This window comes from Microtus pennsylvanicus, chromosome 7, assembly GCF_037038515.1.
Source record: "Microtus pennsylvanicus isolate mMicPen1 chromosome 7, mMicPen1.hap1, whole genome shotgun sequence".
Lineage (NCBI taxonomy): Eukaryota > Metazoa > Chordata > Mammalia > Rodentia > Cricetidae > Microtus > Microtus pennsylvanicus.
The window spans coordinates 37,982,273-37,992,086 of NC_134585.1; positions in this window are offsets into that span (position 1 = coordinate 37,982,273).

A 9,814-nucleotide genomic window follows, 5' to 3' on the forward strand; every position below is an offset into this window, starting at 1 on the left:
TGTAGCCAGAATATCTTATGTGAGAAAAAAATACCTATTTTGAATAAAAGGAAAAATATTGAATAAATAAAAGTAAAAGTAAACCTTTGCTATTTGTTGTTAGAATTTGCTATTTTCTTGTGATATAATGCTCTCTTTAATTTTGTTCAAACACGTCTATTAATCTTTCCGAATTGATGCATATGTAACATATATATATATACATATATATATATAACAACAAGTTTATTTTATCAAATTATTATTACCATTTTTCCTATAAATCATTTTTCTATTTACAAATTTGTAAATCACCTATCATAAAAAAACAGATTCCAATATATAAGATGATTGTAATTGTAATCCATATGATTCCTATATTGTAAAATGATACATATACCTAAATGTTCAAGTTGATGTGTGTAGATACATATATCTACGCATGTGGTTTTTTTCAGGCCATTATAAGAAAAATACCAGATAACTTAAACCATAATTATTTTTCAGGGTTCTGGAAAACAGTAACTCAAAAACATTACACCAGTTGGCTCTCTTACTTCTGGTGAGAAACTTCATAATCTTCTCTTTGAGTCATCACACCACTGAAAAGGAAAAAGGGACTTTCTAGACTCTTTTATAAGGACACTGATAGAACTCAGGGATGCTTCACTCTCACCTCGGAACCAACACTTCTTCAACTCCCACGGCTATCACATTGGAGGTTGAGACTTCAGCATAAAGACTTCTGGAGAACACAGACAGCTTCATCTATGTATGTAATCAGAGGAAGAGTATTTTACTAATAATCAACAATTATTAAAATTATATTTAGGAGGCTAGAGAGATGGCTCAGGGGTTGAGAGCACTGACTGCGCTCAAGAGGTCCTGAGTTCAATTCCAGACAAATACATGGTGGCTCACAACCATTTATAATGAGATCTGGTGCCCTCTTCTGGTGAGATCTGATGCCCACATCTGACGAACAGGCATTCATGCAGGCACAACACTGTATGCATAATAATAAATAAATATCTTCTAATTCTCAATTTGATGTCTTCATATCTTAAAGCTGTTGTTAGCTACACATAAATATTTGAATAAGAAATGCAGCTAGTGAAATGAAAAGCCAATTGTCTAGATTAAATTTTAAAACCCTGAACACTGTTCCTAATGTTCTAAAATATGCCATAAGGAGACCGTCTGGATCTAACAGGGTTAAGTGTTTCTCAAGCATTCCTATAAGGATTTCACTCCTCATTCATAAGCAAGTGATTGTCTGGTTGAACACAGGCAATATAATTTAATTCATTACAAGAAGCAGATGTTGAGGCAGCAGAAATTAAAATCAAATGCTTCAAAACAGCTAAAATTTTATGACCAAACTTATTATTTATACTTCCCCAAAGTAACAATAAAACTGTGTATTTCAGATCTCTTTGGGGAAAAAAATCAAATAGTTTGCTCAAATAAATCCCTATAAAATCCATTAATGCAACACTAATACAATGTAAAGTACCATTCATTCCTGAAGAAAAGGGATAGACAAAATTGTTACAGCATTTATACTGCAGAGGATAAAAATATGAAGTATAGTCATGTGTGCACATTACGAACAAAAGAAAATTTATATAGCAACAGTAGAGTGGGTTTTTCATCAGCACCAGAGTCTGCTGTTTGGAGGAACTCATCAGTAGTGGAGCTTAAAGGGCATCCTGAAGCTGAGTGTGACTGCGAACACCTCCTCTCAAGGTTAGAAACTCTAGAAACATCATTTGTATCATTTCTGTGCTGTTTCCAACAGTTTTTCTTCTCCAATGATGGAAAAATGGCTGAACACCCACATTCCTTTCTGCCTTTTCAGTGATATGTAACAATGTGTGTCTCAGCTCCTGTATCAGTTACAAACCCAGAGACACCGGCACTGTGGTTGTGTCTCAAGCAGATGCTGGCCATCAAGAACTAGGGAGACAGCGATGCACAGGGCTGTGTGAAGAGCCTTCTATCACCCCGCTGTTGTACTGGGAACGGCTGCTAAAATAGGAGACCGTTTGAAGCAAGAAGGGAAATCCAACTGGGTGTGAGAGGAAAGTGTCCTGCTTGATCATAGAAAGCGGATTCACAGAGGGGCAGAGTGGGAGGAGCTCTGCTAAAAATCGCAGGAGCTGCTGTTTTTATGCCTTTGCAGATGAACAGCCATGTGCCACATTGTCCAGTTCCCCAAACCACACTGTAAATTGCTGTATTTGTAGAAAGCCAGCTGAAACATTGCATTGGATAATGTCAAATACATCCTGTGTTGTGTATCATTCATTTGACTGGGATTATATACCATTTCATTGGTATTCTTTTTCCTATTGGATTACATATTCTGACATGACTGGTTTGGTAGAGAAGAGGAAATTTTCATTATCCATATTTTGTGGTTGTTTTGACTTACTTGATGGAGACAGAATCTCATATACCCCAGGATGGCCTCCTCAAACTCTTATGTTGCCAACTAGGTTTAAACTCTCTGGTTTTTAAATAGTGTTTTTAGACAGAATTTTCTTTCTAATATTTATTGTGTAGCTATTCCCTCCTTAATTTTTTACAAAGGTATCAAAATACACTGGGGACGGGAAATTATTTTGTTCAATAAGTGGTGCTAGCAAAACTGAATACCCATCTATAGAAGAACAAAATTAGATCCATATTACTCACACGGCTCAAAAATCAATTCAAAGGGAATTAAAGACCTGAATGTAAAACACTGAGACCGCTAGAGGAAATGTACTTCAAGATCCAGGTATAGGCAAGAAGTTTCTGAACAAAACTTCACTAACACACGAAATAGCCCCAGGAAATGACCAACAGAACTATGGGAAATTAAAAAGTTTCTGTAAAGCAAGATATCTATCAGCAGAGCGCACTGACAGCCTGCGGAGTGGAAGAAGAGCTTTAGGAGCTATATCCTTCAGATGAGGGTTTCATATCTAGAATGCAGAAAGAATTATAAAAATGTAGAGACAGCTCAGGCATTAATAGCTAGGATCATAACCAAAAAGACAAAAGATAGATAGATAGATAGATAGATAGATAGATAGATAGATAGATAGATAGATAGATAGATAGATGATAGATAGAAACTACTACTCAACTAATGAGTTAATTGAACATGTTGTTCTCAAAAGAGGAAGAATAATGGGGTAGTTAGGGAAATGGGGAGAAGATGAGGAAGGAGAAGCAACAAAAATAGGTGAATCTTGCTTGTAATGTGACTTGTTAGCGTATGTCTATAATCTACTATTTCTAAAATTAACACCTATAAATCTCTCCAGGTTAACTAACTCTCTATAAGGTACATTATTTTTAAATGTCTCTGGTTTGGGCAATATTACCATACCATCAAAATTCAATTCCATTCAAATTCTAGCAAACTCATAGGCTTTTGAAAATTCTTTCTGTCATCACATACAACTATTTTATCACACTTCAAAAAATAGTAACTAATATAAAGTGTTATAAATGTCAGTATGCATTTTGATATAGGCAAGCTGTATATTTTATGATCTTCTATCTTAAAAGGTATTTGGCCAGGCATAGTTACATGCTTTTAATATGGGAGGCAGAGGCAGTTGAATCTTTGAATAGGGAACCATTTGGATCTACACAGTGAGCTCAAGTCACTTGGGGCTACATAGTAAGTAACACTGTCTCAAAATATGTATTTGTGTATGTGTGTGAGAGAGAGAAGGGGGAGAGAAAGAAACTGTCTTGTTAATCCATCAATTCAACATTAGCTAAAAAAATTGGTATTTAATTTGTTAAATACTTATTTAAAGGCCATATGGTTTGGCTGGATGACTAAGATATGACTGTACCAACACCGACTTCATAAGAGCAGTAAAATTAATTGAGAAATAAGGAATGGTGTCCAAAGCCAAGGGTAATTTGCAGTACATGCTACAGTAGCTCTTCCTTTTAAGACCCATTTGTTTTCATAGCCGAGTCACTGAGCTTTTTTACTGACATTTTAATAAAACAATTTCTTAAGTAATTAATTTTATATTCCGTCTCTTTAATTCCTCATCTCAGTATGTCTTGTTGTTTAATGGGCTGCGTCCATTTTCTGTAGCTATTTACTGTCAATGATCCAAACTTTTCTCATTTATTACAAGAAAACTAAAGAATTTGAGTTTCCTTTGCTCTAAGAGGCCTTAATCATGTATCACTCAAAATACCCGTGCACTCTTTCTTTGGTAGGTATTGTCAGATTTTCTTTTGGGACTGCCAACTCCCCAATAATGGGAGATTTATTATTACTTTTGAAAGTTCAGCCTTTAGCTTAGGCTTATTCCTAATTAGCTCTTATAATTTCTATTAACCTGTTTCTATTAATCTACATTCTGCCACATGTCTTTTTAATCTCTCCTCCAGTCTGTACAAATTACTTCCTCAGTGTCTTACTGGCACCTCCTGCCACTCCAGATTCTACCTCAGAGTTCCTATCTCTGCCTGAAAGTCCTGGCTAACCTCTCCTACCTAACTATTGGCTATTCAGCTCTTTATTGAACTAATCAGGTGCCTTAGGCAGGTAATGTAAAAGACACAGTTTCCCACAGTGTGATAAAATAGCCCTCAATATTTCCCCTTTCTGTCCAAATAAAAAGGAAAGGTTTAACTCTAATACAGTAAAACTGATAGGAAAAAATGATTATCAGGTATTTTCTAAACAGAAAGGTAAAAACTTTAACTCTAACACAGTAAAACTGCATACAATAAGAACAACAATTATCAGTCCTTGGTGAGCTCCCAGGCCAGCTGGACTGTGACTGAAAAAGCATGGGATAAAACCGGACTCTCTGAACATGGCAAACAATGAGGGCTGATGAGAAGCCAAGGACAATGGCATGGGGTTTTGATCCTACTTCATGTTCTGGCTTTGTGGGAGCCTAGCCAGTTTGGATGTTCACCTTCCTAGACATGGACGGAGCGGGGAGGCCCTTGGACTTTCCACAGGGCAGGGAACCCTGACTGCTCTTTGGACTGGAGAGGGAGGAGGAGAGTAGTGGGGGGGGAGGGGGAGAAGGATGGGAGGAGGGGGAGGGAAATGAAAGGCTGGGAGGAGGCAGAAACTTTTTTTTCCTTTTCTCAATAAAAAAAAATCAAAAAAAAAAAAGAACAACAGTTATCAGGTAAGAATGACATTCACAATGTCCAGCCCACTTATATTTGGCAAATTAGGAGAAAAACTTTGTTACTTATCCTATCTTGATGAATCCAACATTTTATACCTAAACCACTTTTTGTATTACCAGCATAAAAATATTCTTTTAAAGCTGAAAAAATTTTCTTAAATAAACAGCTAAAGCTTTTATGCCTCTCAACCTTTATAAACTTTACATTTCTTATGTAAGTTTCTTTTCTGAGAAAACAGAAATAGCTACTTTTTTCTCATTTTTTTGACAACACAACACTGACTTACTTCATAAAAGAACCCCTCTGCCTCCACAAGAAAGAAGCAAAAAGAAAAAAGTGTCTACTCCAGGCTAATGTGTTCAGCAGCTTCAAGCTTCTCCTGCTGTTCACTCCCCACCACGACAGACTCTACCTTGAGCTGAAGAACACTCATTTCCCTTCAGTTGCTTTTGTCTGAATATTCTATCCGTGTAGTAGGAAGAGAAATGAAGACAGGCACACTATCAAGCTGCCAGTTAAGATTATCATCACAATAACCATGGGTATTTGCATGCTCATGCACAGCCCACATACATATGTGTCTACATGCACACAATGGTAATGGTAAATAAAATACTTTTAATTGACTTAGATGGAAAAGACAGGATGAGAAACTGAAGCAGAGGAGAAAATGTATGTGGGAACTCAGAAAACTGATGCAGCAAACTTAAAACAAAAACTTCTGTGTGGCTGTGTTGCAAATGTTAGCCAACTTTCAACTAGGGGGAAATGTTGTAAAATAATTAAGAAATGTCATCCTTACTTTACCCACAGCATCCTCACCTTGGACTCCCCACAAACCACGGCTCCCTCGAAAAATAATCTGTTATAGTACGTACAAATGGTTTGTTTTCTTCTCCTATGAATCAAAACACAGTCAATAGAGTGTCTGCATCAACATATGCAAATTATCCTTCTGTTCTTTCTCCCCTCACTCCTGCCCCTCAGACTTTATTAGCTCTTTCTTCTCTTCCAGTTCCTTACTGCAGGCATGGGGTTTGTCCCTGAACTATACCTGTGATGGGAAATCAGGTCTTCAAAGTGAGGGATCCGCCCGACAAACAGATCTTGCTGATCTTTACTGCCACTCATGCAGTCGTATGACATATTGTTATTAAATCATCTGCCTTTCCAAAAAGCTCTTTTCAGTCGGTATGAGATGGAGAGGGGAAAAGATAGAGATGTCTTTTTTAAACAGAAAGGCATTTCTTCCCATGCACTGTCTTCATAAAGCTGTATTCCTCTGCTCAATCTAAAGTGCAATTATTTATTCAATTTATTCTATATACTTTTCCAGAATCCATAATAGTGTGAATTACAATGTTCTTTCTTTTATGAAACACTGGTAATCATCGCTAATAAGATTTTAATGGCTTTCTTGGAAAATTAATAATTTCCAATCCCACACCATTATTTCCTTTTTAATATCTTCTTTGGGGAAATCCATAAATCAGAGAAGTAGACAAGATCATGTTCAGGATGTTATCTTTGGGTACTAGAGTCTGAAGATAGCCAAGTTGCTTGTCCTAGAACAGAAAGCATGGACAAAGACAGAGGCAGAAATTAAAGAAGACAGTCTATATAAATACCACGCACTTCGGAGGGATAAAAGGCCAGAAATGGGAAATCTGCCTCTACAGAGGTCCTAGTCCCTTATGGTCCTTAGCATGCACCCATCTTCTCACACGTTTTTCTACAGTGACTTTTCCACACTTGTTCTGTTGCTTGTTGACACTGGTCAGGAAGGTTTCTGGTCATCTTCTCTGTCAACTGGTTTCTTTTACATGCTACTATGACCCCCTCACTGTCCTCTCTATTCTCTGCCAAGAATATCTTCATTTAGTCAAATCCTTCAGAGCCAGGACTATATTCCCTGTTATCAGGTGTCTAATCTATTATCTTTCTTTTATTCTTTACATGTCAGGAGTCCAGGAAACTGAGGCTCATTACTGACAACTGAGAAATATTAGTAATACAAATAATGCCTATTCTCATGCTAAGAGATATAATTTCAGATACACCATTGTTTTATATTAATTCTCTCATTTTTAGTCATACTATTCATACCAAATAAAAGCATCTCTATATTTTCTGACTAGAGACACTGAACAACTTAAGTGGGTACACAATCTTGTTTCAATAACTCAGTGACTATGTCCTAGTAAATTCAATTGCAAGGAATCCAGATAAAAACAAATGGGATGTCTTTCACATCTCTCTCTCTCTTTACAAGGAGATTGAAAAATGTGAGACCCATGTTTGGTGGGAGCAAAACATTATACTCAGCATTCACAGGCAAAAATGAGTTTGTAATGATTCCCAGACCCACACTTAAAAAAATTTAAAATACTTTAAAATACCAAAAATTGAAAGAAAGTCAAACTATTTAAATTAAAAATAAAAGGTGAATCTGAGAAGCATGAATCCTTTCATTTTCATGAGATTTTTAAAATGTATTTATGCTGCCATGTTGAAATTTTAGAATTAATTTAAGTAACTAACACCTTAGTTTGATAAACAAATGGACTGTGTTCTTGTTTTTTCTAGTAAAGCACCTTAAACTTCTGATAGAAAGAGGCCAAAGGAAAAGCACAGCCAGAGCACTGAGCTCGCTCAGTACTCACAGGCGTCTTAAAGTACTAGTAATTGAACGTGAAGATTAAACAAGGCATCTGTTCTAACTGAATCTCAGATATCCTCTTTTGTTGAACAATCATGTTATTTTTAATTGTTGGGCAATTAAATTTCACTCAACACACCAATATAATAAGTAACACATTATGTGGAATGTTTTCAGAAATATATATTAAGTGAACTAAGTGAAGCACAACACAGCTTATGTTTACTTTTGATTATAAAGAAAAAGAAAAATACATGAACATGTGCCTTCATTATAAAAAAATACTACGTTGTTACATGTAAATAGTGGATGGAAAGGGTTACTCAGCATGTAAGGCTAAGCATCAATCTTTATAAATACCTTTGTATACAATTGCAACTTTTAGAAGGATGTCAATCTTCTCTATATTAAAGGAATCAAAATTAGCAAGGATGAAAATATCCAGGATAAGAAATGAGATAGGACTAAAACAGAAAACCAAGAAGTTAAAATTTAAATAAGCAAATGAATACAGCTATATTTCTGTTGAGTAAGATAACCACAGGGAAAATGAATTCAAGCACCACAATAAAGAAAGAGCAAGATGGGGGAGGCGGGGTCTGGCACCATTTTCCCACAGGTTCCACATTAGGAAGCAAAGTTTGCAGTTGAGAAGTGGAGCAGTGCTGTGCCCAGACGAGCAGATCAGTGATCATCAGCAGTGAGGAACATACAAGTCAGTGTACCTCAGGATGCACTGCCATAGACAGACACAACCACACACTTGTGACTTCTTCATGGGCATCACACGGCCTAACTCTAATTGTGAAGGAGCGTTAGTGAGCCCCAAATTGGGGAATGTTCTAAATGTGAGATATGATGGAGGAAATCACATTCTTCAAGAATCAAAAGTTTGGAAAAATCAAAATTTAGAAATAGTCCTTTAAAAAAAATCAAATAACCTCAATACCTGATATGCCCAAGCGCTGAGAATAAAGGTGCATCAGTGGCATTGATAGGTCAGTTGGCAAAGCCAGACTACATCAATAGATTAGCAAAACATACCATTGTTAAATTGTTCTTAGTGTTGGTATTGTCACTCTTTAAGAATAAATAATTCAACAGGCCTTTTCCTTCCACAAATTGCAGGGTTAGCTGGGTGGGGCCTCCCTCTGAGGGCACCAATCCTTTTATTTCATTTCTACTCTCTTTTGGTACAAAGCACACCTGCAACATTAAGTTTCCTGGTGTTTTTTTTTCCTCCTCAAACTATACATTTTGAAGCACACAGAAATTTTTCAGACCTTCGTTCTCCCTTCCTTCCTCTAAATCGCCCAGTCTCAGTAGCTACTCTGTAGAAGACTGTGGCTTCTCTCACCCTCTGCCCCCAGTCCCAGGGAACTAAGCAGATCCTGGTGGCACTCTATGATCTCCTCCCTCCTGTAACCAATGCAGTACCCTCCTTCTACCCATATACATCCCTTGGTGTCAGCTTCCATGCCAAGAAACTCCAGTGATCACACCTGGCAGGAGCTCAGAAGCATTCCCTACCAGGCAGCCCACAACCACCAAAACTCTTCTAGGCAACAGAAACCAAAAAAACAAGGCACCCATCCACTAAAGGGAACACTAGACATAATCACCTCAAATTATAATCATCTCAAATCCAGATGCCTAGATGATAATGTAAAAACACCATCAATAACAGTCAAGACAACATGTTTCCACTAAAGCCAAAAAGCTCTACTATAGTAGGACTCTGGGAAATGCAATATAGGTATAAAGCACAACACAAGAACTCCAAAATAGGTTTTATGAATATGATAGAAGACCTTAAAGAAGAAATGAATGAATAAATTCATTACAGAAACCTATAAAATGCAAACAATGAAGAAAACTGTTAAAGACATGCAAGTAGAAATAGAACGAATAAAGAAAGCATAAACTGGGGGGATGGGAATGAAAAATTTAGGCGCTCAACAGGAAACAGAGACAAGCCTCACCAACAGACTACAAGAG